Source organism: Myotis lucifugus, unplaced genomic scaffold (assembly GCF_000147115.1).
Source record: "Myotis lucifugus unplaced genomic scaffold, Myoluc2.0 scaffold_271, whole genome shotgun sequence".
Lineage (NCBI taxonomy): Eukaryota > Metazoa > Chordata > Mammalia > Chiroptera > Vespertilionidae > Myotis > Myotis lucifugus.
This window is the reverse complement of record NW_005871319.1, coordinates 1,498,795-1,509,488: the sequence shown is the minus strand read 5'-3', so window position 1 is coordinate 1,509,488 and position 10,694 is coordinate 1,498,795. Positions and strand designations below refer to the sequence as shown.

The window sequence follows — 10,694 nt, the reverse complement described above, 5'->3', positions numbered from 1 at the left end:
TTTCTCTTGTGTTTCTAGTTATTTCCCCTTGCTTAAAGATTCAATACCACTAAACTATAATTCTGAGTTTATCAATATAAAACAACACTTTTACCCTGGTTTAGACTTTTTTGCTTTAATTTTACTTTGATAACAATATATCTATTTTTGCTTGAATAAAGTTTTTCATCTGTTAATGAAAAACTGTCTAGTATCATTTTGAATGTCCCTCTGTATGTATCCGATTTTCAAATTTTGTTTTAAAGCCAATTTTACTTCAGCAGACAGTGTGTGAATTTTCTCAACCTAATAATAATTTATTCTATTGCATTCATTTAAAAATTGCTTATGACTATCTTGCTAGAAAATGCTTTGTTTGCTTTTATTATAGTTGTTTGGAAGATAAATATTTGGTCTAAATTATCATAAATCTGTAGTAATCTAATAATTAAAACATTATTTTTTCCTCCATAAATATTTGGTCTAATTCAAATGTCTCTTTAAGGAAATATTAGGAATGTGGTACTTTTATTATTTTAATTTCATATTACTTTTAAATCTTGGGTTATAAATCACATCAATTTTTACATAATTAATTTTCATATTTCTTAAATTTTTATGTATTTTATTATAGAAATAATATTTATCAGCTTTAGGTTTCCATGCGTAATTTTAATTTTAAAATTTTAATACAGTTTGGTTCAGCCTGTCTGGTTCATTTCAGTTCCTTCACTGCCAAACCTGAGGGCAGGGACTGCTTCAGTTTCTCTGCCTGCCCTGTGTCTGTGATGACCAAGGTATAAAGATATCTTACTTGTCTTCATCTTGACACATTTAGTGTCCTTTCTCCTGGCTGTGAACAGGAAGTCATTGATTTGCTCAGGTTTTGGGAGGCATGGCTACTAGGCATGAAGAGTGTGTGGTGGCCAGCACAGCAACTTAAAACAGCGAGGAGGATGGGGGGCGAGGGGATAATTTTATTTTTTTTGGTGTGATTTATCCATATTTATATTCAGTTTTTACTACTTAATTCAGTTATCCTTACTTGGATAAGAATACATAGGCCATTTTTTTAAAAAAAATTTACTGTTTATTTTTAATTTTATTTTTTAAAAGATATTTTTATTGATTTCAGAGAGGAAGAGAGAGGGAGAGAGAGTTCGAAACATCAATGAATGAGAGAAAATCATTGATCGGCTGCCTGCTGCATGCGCCCTACTGGGGATCGAGCCCACAACCTGGGCATGTGCCCTTGACGGGACCCTTCAGTCCTCAGGCCGATGCTTTATCCACTAAGCCAAACTGGCCAGGGCTACATATGCCATTTTAAATAGAATAAATGCTTGGGTAGCATATCTGAAATTATCTTTTTAACCTTGGCTGGTATATAATACTTGTGGCCTGGTCATTTTATCTTAAGTCCTGGTAGGAGCATTTCTTTTGTATCATTTTATTTCCTGAAGTGAAACCCTGGTGTCTTTTCTGTTCTGAATGAGTGATTTCAGTATGTATTCTTGAAAATTCTCTTTATTCATTTGTTTAGAGAGGGAGAAACATCGGTTTGTTGTTCTATATATTTATGCATTCATTGGTTGATTCTGTATGTGCCCTGAACAGGGACTGAACCCACAACCTTGGTGTGTTGGGACGACGACAACGCTCTAACATACTAAGCTACTCAGCCAGGGCTGGGTATGTATTCTTAATCTTCAAAATGTAAAATTTCATTACATCATGTTGGAATGCATCTCTATTCACTTATCTTTCTTAGCTAGTGTGATCCCTCTCAGTTTTCAATTTGAAGTGATTTCCTCGAATTGGGAGTTTTCTTTATTCGATTTTCATTATTGCTCCCTTTCTAAGCAGAATGCCTATTCCTTGTAGATTGTCTCTCCCTTTATCAATCTGCATTAATATCATCTACCACTGAATGTGCTCTTTCACTTCATCACCTTCACGTCTTCATTCATCTCAAGTTATATATGCTTCCATCCCAGAGTCTTTCTGGTACTGTGATTAGTGTTATTACCCTCTTATTACTTTGGGCTCCACTTATTTGATACAGGAACTATTTATAATCTTGCTTGTATCTAAATCAGATATTCCCTTCCTTTCCTGAAATTCAGCATATTTGGGGTGGGGGAAGGGGGAAGTGATTTCTTCTTAGCATGTGGGTCTGTTTCTTTTGCGTGTTGATTTTTGAACACAAAGCATTCTGTCCTAACTGCTTGAGGAAGACAGTTTTGAGGATTTACATCAATGTCCTCATAATTGGCCTGACTGTTGTCTCCTACGCCTGGAGCTGGACTGTTATGGGGCAAGCCTCACAGAGGCCCTGCAAGGCAAGTTTTCAGCAAGTTCTGGGGCCTGCTTCCAGATATTAATTTCTCCAGAGTTACAAAGGACACCCCACGCGCTCAGTACTCCAAAGACTTATTTCAGTGGTTACTGGACTCTAATGCTCTCAACAGTGAAAAACAAGACTACCTGGGATAAATTTTTTGTTTTTTTTAAATTTTAAAATGGCTTTTTGTTACAAATGGGAGGTGAGAGGATTTTTTCCATGAGCCTCGCAGTTTCTGCAGAATGTCCCGGTTTGGGCAGGGAGAGAGTATATAATGAGATGAATATGTGAAAAAGATGAATATGTGAAAAAAAAAAATTATATATACACCTATCTTCCTATTCATATAAATATAGATATATATAGATATATATATCTATATCACATATCGAGCGAGAGAGAGAGAGAGAGAGAGAGAGAGAGAGAGAGAGAGAGAGATGTGAAAGAGACACAATTCATTGGTTGCCTCACGCACACTCCTTGACAGGGTCCTGGGGCGGAACCTGCAACCCAGGGACATGCCCTTCAGTGCACTGACGGACGCTCTAACCACTGAGAAACTGTCCCAAATTCAATATTGGGACTTTTATTTCTTTTAGAGTTGTAAGGATTAGTTTTTATATATTATTTAGAATTCAGTCTAGACTGCTTTAAAAAATTGGCTTAAACAAGAGAGAGTTTTATTTACTCCATTTTTCTCTCCTTCAGAGCAGCATCTTTGGTGACAATGGAGTTGGTGAGGCACCTCCTTCTCTCTCACAGTTGTGCTCTCCCAAGGTGTTACCTTCAGCCAAAAGTAGAGCATCAGAGGGATTACCACACATCTCTATTCTGGCCAGTGGAACACGGAAAAGAGAATGTATGCCTATGTCCATTTCTTTTAAGGACCATTATATTAACTTACATCGCTCTCTCATCTTGTTTTCCAGACCTTACACCATGTGTAATATTTAAATGGAAAGGAGGTTGGGAACCTCAGACTGGGGTCTTTAGCTAAGAGATCATGTGTTCAGCTCACATACCTGTTGGGGAAGAAGAAGGGGAAAAAACACATGCTATATACAGAGTGGGAGGTGGTAATACTCTACCAAAATGTGTTTTCTGGAGATCTTTATTTATAGATGGGGTAGATTTTAGCCATACAAAGGTCTTTAAAGGGAATATTTTCTCATTTCTTTATGTTCTCAACTATTCTGTCCAACAGTGTACAAAATTAATTGACCTGCACTAGTGCATCACCAAGCACAGATGCAGTGATTGTGGTTTTGAGAAGTTTTGGGCCCTCTGTTCTGTTCCATGGATCTAAATGTCTGTTTCTATGCCAGTACCAGGCTGTTTTGACTATAATGGCTTTGTGGTATTGTGCTCCCTCCAACCTTTTTCTTCCTTTTAGAGATTGCTGAGGCTATTTGGGGTCTTTTTTGGTGCCAGATAATTTTTGGAATATGATTTCTAGATTTATGAAATATGCCATTGGTATTTTAAAAGGGATTGTGTTGATTCTATAGACTTCTTTGAGTAGTATAGACGTTTTAATGATGTTGATGTTAATTCTTCCAATTCATGGTCACAGATACTTTTCCTCAGAAGAAGAAAAAAGAAAACTAATAGAAGAACAAAGTGCCCTGCAAAGTTACGAGGAGGATGGGAAGTGTTGTCTTACCTGAGCAAACTTTTTTCGTCATGAGAGTCCCAGCAGTTCTCATCTGCAAGTAGAGATGGCCTCCGTTTGAAAAGTGAAATTTTAAAAAAGCATGGGGGAGCAGATCAGACTGTACCAATGTACAGACAGCAAGACAGAGAGGGCGATGAGGCCATGGCACACCCATGCACCAATGGCAGACATCTGCAAATTCTTGAGTAATCTTTTTACTGGCAAGATCCCTTTAAGGCTATGAGCCCCTAATAGCCTAGCTAGCCTCTATCAGTGGTTCTCAACTTTTCTAATGCCGCAACCCTTTAATACAGTTCCTCATGTTGTGGTGACTCCCAACCATAAAATTTTTTTTGTTGCTACTTCATAACTGTAATTTTGCTACTGTTGTGAATCATAATTTAAATATCTGGTATGCTCTTTGTGTTTTTCCATGGTTGTGACCCACAGGTTGAGAACCACCGCATCCAGTTCCCTTCACCAATACAGTATCTAGCCCTGCTGATCCCTTTTTCTTCTGGCAACTTCCTTCTCTTTCCACAACATTTTTAATTCCTTAGTTTACATAGCAATTGTAACAACACAGTCCACAACACAGGACCAAACACATTTTGATTAGGGAGTGGGCTTCTCCCTACCATAACTTCTGAGCATGATTGTGATTATATTTAGCAGTACATTTTGGGCTGTGTGTGTGTGGTTTTTTGTTTGTTTGTTTTACTCACACTGATGTTTCCTTCTATTAAACATTAATGATTGTTTTTCAAAATCTACTAACTTTTTACTGAAGTTCTTATTGGCATCTCTATAGTTTTCTAAATAATGTAGTTTTTGTTGATGTTGTACATGTATTTACTTCCTCTCCCCGTGCCAGCTAATCCTTGAATAGTTACAACCACTACAGCTCCTTTTTTTAGATTATAAACTGCTGAGATGAAGCCCTGTCATTTCCTTACATTTCTTGCCTGCATTCCCTCTCTGAGTCCTGAAATGTGTTGACATCTTTTGTCTTATCCTTTCCCCTATTTGTCCTTCTCAAGTACTTACTCTCTTTAAATCCTTTGTTTAAATATCGTTCACATACCATACAATTCACCCATTTAAAGTGTATAATTTTATGATTTTAGTATTTTCAGATATGTACATCCCCACAGTCAATTTTAAAACATTTTCATGACTTCAAAAAGAAAACTTACAATCTTTAGTTGTCATCTCTCCTCCCCTTTCTTTTCCCACCCCCAGCCCTAATTAACCAGTAATGTATTTTATATTTCTCTTGTTATGTCTGTTTTGAACATTTCACATGAATGGAATCACATGTGATCCTTTGTGACTGGCTTTATTCACTTAGCATAATGCTTTCAGGGTTCATCCATGTTATAGCATGTATTAATAGTTTTTATTGCCAAAAGATATTACATTGCATGTATATACCACATTTTCTTTACCACTAGAGGACAGGTGCACAAAAATTTATGCACTCAGGGGGAGGGGGTGGAGAAAGGGTACCTCAGCCCATCCTGTGCCCTCTCGCAGTCTGGAAACCCTCGGGAGATAACGACCTGCTGGCTTAGGTCTGCTCCTGAGTGGCAGAGGGCAGGCCCAATCCCTAGGTGCATCCCCTGGTCGGGCTCAGAGCAGGGCCGATTGGGGAGTTAGGGCTCTGCCCCCTATCATGCACAGAGCAGGGCTCATCAGTGCGGTTGGGGCTCCGTACCCTGTCACACACAGAGCAGGGCAGATCAGGGGGTTGAGGAGCTCCCCCCCTGTCACGCACAGAGCAGGGCAGATCAGGGGATAGGGGAGCTCCCCCCTGTCATGCACAGAGCAGGGCAGATCAGGGGATTGGGGAGCTCCCCCCTGTCACACACAGAGCAGGGCAGATCAGGGGATTGGGGAGCTCCCCCCTGTCACGCACAGAGTAGGGCAGATCAGGGGATTGGGGCGCCACCACTGTCACACTCAGCACAGGGCTGATGGGGTGGTTATGGCTCTGCCCCTGTCACACACAGAGCAGGGCCGATCAGGGGGTTAGGGTGCTACACTCTGTCACACACAGAGCCAAAGGGCGATCAGGGGGTTGGGGCACATTCCTCTGTCAAGGACAGAGCAGGGCGGATAGGGAGGTTGTGGCCCCGCCCCCTGTCACACACAGAGCCACAGGGCGATCGGGGGGTTTGGCGCTGCCCCCTGTCACGCTGGTCCCGGTGCTGGGAGGCATATTACCCTTTTACTATATAGAATAGAGGCCTGATGCATGGGTGGAGACTGGCTGGTTTGCCCTGAAGTGTGTCCTGGATCAGGGTGGGGGTCCCCACTGGGGTGCCTGGCCAGTCTGGCTGAGGGGCTGAGGGCCGTTTTCGGGCTGGCGGGTGACTGAAGCTCCCAACCACTCCTTTTTTTTTCTTTTTTTTTTTCTTTTTCTGGGCCAGCTTAACTCTGAGGCCTCGGCTGCTGAAAGCAGGTTTCTGGCCTTTGTTTACCTTCTGTATTTGATACAATGTTGCGGTCTGGCCGGCTGAAGCCCTACTGACTAAAGAAGGTTTCTGGGGATTTGTTTACCTTCTATATTTGTAGCATAGTTGCTTAGAGTTGCAGCTCAGAGGCCGGCTGCAGCAGGCGGGGAACCTGGCTTCCTCTGTCACTAAAGCAAGCAAGCCTCCAGTTCACTTCAGTGCATGGCTGCCGGCCGCCATCTTGGCTGGCTGTTAATTTGCATATCTCCCTGATTAGCCAATGGGAAGGGTAGCAGATGTACGGTTAATTACCATGTTTCTCTTTTATTAGATAGGATTCATCAGCTGATGGACATGTGGGTGGTTTCCACCTTTTGAGTATTATGAATACTGGATGCTACTGCTGTGAGCATTTGTTTACAACTTTGGTGTGGACATGTGTTTTCATTCCTCATGAGTGTGTACTTAGAGGTGGAGTTGCTGGGTCATATGGAAACTCTCTGTTTGACATTTTGAGGACCGGCCAGACTATTTGTCAAAGTGGCTGTGTGTGAGGGTTCCACCTTCTCAACATTCTCATGGAGACTGCTTCTAGCCTTTTTGTGTGTGTGTCTGTTGTTATCTCACAGTGCTTGTGATTTGCATTTTTTTCTGATGGCTAGTGATATTGATCATCTTTTCATCTAATATTTTACTTTTAATGGCATTTTTGGAAAGAAAGAGATAAACAAGTGTATCTGATCTGCATTTAAGTCATTTGCATGCATAACAGGAAAAATTCTTCTAAATATTTGAAAACACAGTGTTGTTGTTTTTAATATTTTGTTGAAAAGTCCCCATCTCATGGCTTCTTGCTCCTCTCTGAACAGTGGTCCGGCACATCTGTTGAGCAAGTGGTGATGCCCTCAGTTTGAGGAAAGTGAGATTTGCCATGGATTTGAGGAGCTTTGTAGAGAGAATAGACAAAGGAAACAGGAAATTGAGCTCCATTTGTTTTGTGCACATGTTAGTAAGCATCAGAGCATTATTTGTAGAATGCATGAGTTCCAGATAGTTCCTTAGAACCCATAGAACCCATTGTGAGATCTAATCTAGTAGTGATCAGTTACTTATAGGAAGACATTTCTAGAAAAACACAGAGTTGAAATTTATAGGAAGGATTAAAGGGAACTGGAAGGGGGGCCCATTGTCGTGGAGCTTTTTAAATGTTAGTCACTAGATGGGCCATCAAGTCTACCTTAGTAAGGGAGGAAGCCAAGAGCTTTGTGGATTGACAGGGAGTGAGTGGATAAATGAATGACCTGGAATTGAAAAATTAACAATGGGCATCTATGCTGGAAGGATAGGGGATGAGGCCAAAGGGTAAAAGGTCAGACTATATTATTCCTGAGGCAGCGATGTTCCTAGTAATAAGGTCTACAGTGTGGCAGTGACTGCACTGGAGCGGCAGTAAAGGACCCCAAGATGAGATGGTGTAGGAACTGGGAGGCTGCGTTATGGACTACTAGTCCACATGGATGTTAGAGCCCTCCGCTGCCTGCTCACCTCTTCACGTCCCCTGCCTTGGGCCCCATTCCACCTTTTGTTCCTTTTTGTTCTGCATTTTTTCTGTGGTCTCTAGCTTCAGACATTGTGAGGCCAATGGCATAACTGTAGACAAGAAGATGCTAGTGTGGTAGTGAAAGGGGGCTCTGATTGGTTTTTGTTTTGTTTTGTTTTTTTCTCTTTACACTCAGGATTCACAAGGCTTACTGGAAAAGCTACCTGAAGGGCTCATGAGGATGCTCATTCCATTTTGTGTTTCAGTCTGTACCAGTGGATTTGCCTTCCCTCTGGACCACTGTAGAAAGGGTGTGTGTGTGTGCACATTTGTCAGGGGAAAAACAATACCCCCCAAACACTCCTATTCAGGGTTCACCCACCTGTGGGATCCTCTGATCACTGACTTCTAAATGATGATTAAGCCAATGTCTCTTCTTCACTAACACTTTCTGAAAAATATACCCGTCCTTGATCTTCTTCAGATGTGGAAGGCCTGTCTTCCCTGCTGCCTTCAAGGACATACAGCATTCCCTGACGGGAAAGGTGTGGGCTGCTATCCATGTTCCTTAAGGCTAAGCTATGAGGAAGGAGACAGACCCCATCTCCTCAAACCTCATCAGGGAGGAAGTGGGCTTAGGGGGAGGGCACATGGTATCTAGTTCTCAACAAGAGCTCCAGGGAATGGTCACTTTTGGAAGCCAAAGGAAGCAATCAGTAGGAGCTGAACTTACTCCTTTCTTTCCTTAAGCACAAGCCCTGAGAAACCCTTGCCCCCAACTCAGGACATGGAGAAGACATCACTATTATTACAGAAACATTTATTAGGCAAGTCAGTATTCCCCACAAGGAGGGAATTACTTGGGGGTGGGAAATGTTTCCCACTGCAAATTATAGAGAAGCATTGTGTGTCTGAATCGTGGAGGCTGATCTCTGAACGCAGTGCCTTCAGCAGTGGTGAGAATAGCAGGAGGCCCCTTGCCAGCTTGAGGCCTGCAGTTGGGGCTTGGATGGGGCAGAGTCCCCAGTCCCTAGACATGCTGGGCCTGGAAGCAGGTTCTGATTTCTCCCTATTTGCGCCCTGTCATATTTCTATTTTGTCATTAGAATTCACACTGCTAGTATATTGTCTACTGTGGGGTCCCAGCTCACCTTGTAGGCAGTTCAGGGGTGGAATGTTGGCTATCAGAAAATGTATCTGACTTTTTTTGCTACCACTGGGGTTTGTAACAGGCAGTTTGTATTTCACATTTTTGAATTTCCTCTGCGACTGTGCCTGGATATCAATGGGTTTATGTCTTTTCTGCTCTCAAGTGAGGTGTCAAGGAGAGGAAAATTCAGGTCATCAGCTGCATTTTCGGTTCCCACTTTTTCCCCTGGACAAACACCAAATCCTGTGCCTGAGGGGCACAGATTGAGGGTGCTTCTGACATAATTGCTGACCCTTTGATGCCACAACGTTTTTGGGGGGTCTGTCCTCATTTGTGGTATGTCTAGTATTGGTAGAGCCCTGGCCAGCCAAGATAACTGTGTGGCGGCCGGACACGGCATTTGTCACGTCATAGGGGGGTAGCCCTGCGGTGGAAATGACGCCTCTGCACTGGCTCTGCCTGGGCCTGCACTGCTCCCTTCTGCACAGGCTTCTCCGACTGCGCTGCGGAGAGGAGGGGCTCTCTGGGGGCAAGTGGTAACTACTGCAGGCCGGCGCCGCAGTTTCTCTTCTGGGAACTTCCCCATGTCTGACATGACTCTATAAACTTGGGTACTTCCAGTCAAGGGAGCTCTGCTTTTAAGTGTGCCTCTACTCTGTGCAGATGATATGTGCCTTCCCATTTCCTGGGTGGTTTCTTGCATTTTACATTTGATTGAAGGACAAAGCCTTTGAAAAAGGCTCTTCATTCTATTTAGCAAAAGGCTATCAGGAGGAGCCGTCTGTGTTAGCCTGTGGAAAGACTTGCTCCCAAGCATGTCTTCTACAGCAGTGTCCTGAGGAGGAAATTTCTTCCCTCCAGGTTGGGAAATTCTCACTTGTGCATCTCCTGCACCAAACTCCTCATATTTTGGGCCCGTAGGCTCTGGGGGAGGGCACACGATATCTTTCTTTACAGCTGGTGGGGAATTCTGATCCTGGCAGGACCTTAACGCCTGCTTAGGAAGCCATGGTTCCTGCTGCTTCTCCAGACTGACTCTGCTGTCCTCCGATTGGACATGCAGCACCTGGTGAACCTCCGTGTCCACACTGGGCACACACTTAGCAGGAGTCAGGGGGGCTTTGGTAGTCAAGCTGTCTGAGTCACTGGACATGTCCCGGTGTTGGCCTTGGGCCTGGCTATACTCAGTTCCCAATATTAGCAATAACTCAGTCATCACTTGTGCTTGGATTTCTGATAACTTAGCTTGAACTGATAATTGAGATGGTGGGTTTTCAATGGTCACAGTAGTTTCTCTGTTGATCCTTTGGGAGATTCCTGGCTTGCTGGTTGTCAAGACGCCACTAGTTTTGGGGTGAAAGAGCTTTGAGCCTCTCAGCCCTGACTATCTCCCTAGACATGCTGGGCCTGGAAGCAGGTTCTGATTTCTCCCTATTTGCGCCCTGTCGTATTTCTATTTTGTCATTAGAATTCACACTGCTAGTATTTGTCTACTGTGGGGTCCCAGCTCGCCTTGCAGGCAGCTTCAGGGGTGGAATGTTGGCTATCAGAGAATGTATCTGACTTTTTTT

General features: G+C 42.9%; 1 pseudogene; it reads right to left on the bottom strand.

Annotated features, from left to right (window-relative positions):
* Nucleotides 1–694: 694 nt before the first annotated feature.
* Nucleotides 695–8,536, bottom strand: LOC111828044 (annotated as a pseudogene).
* Nucleotides 8,537–10,694: the final 2,158 nt, after the last annotated feature.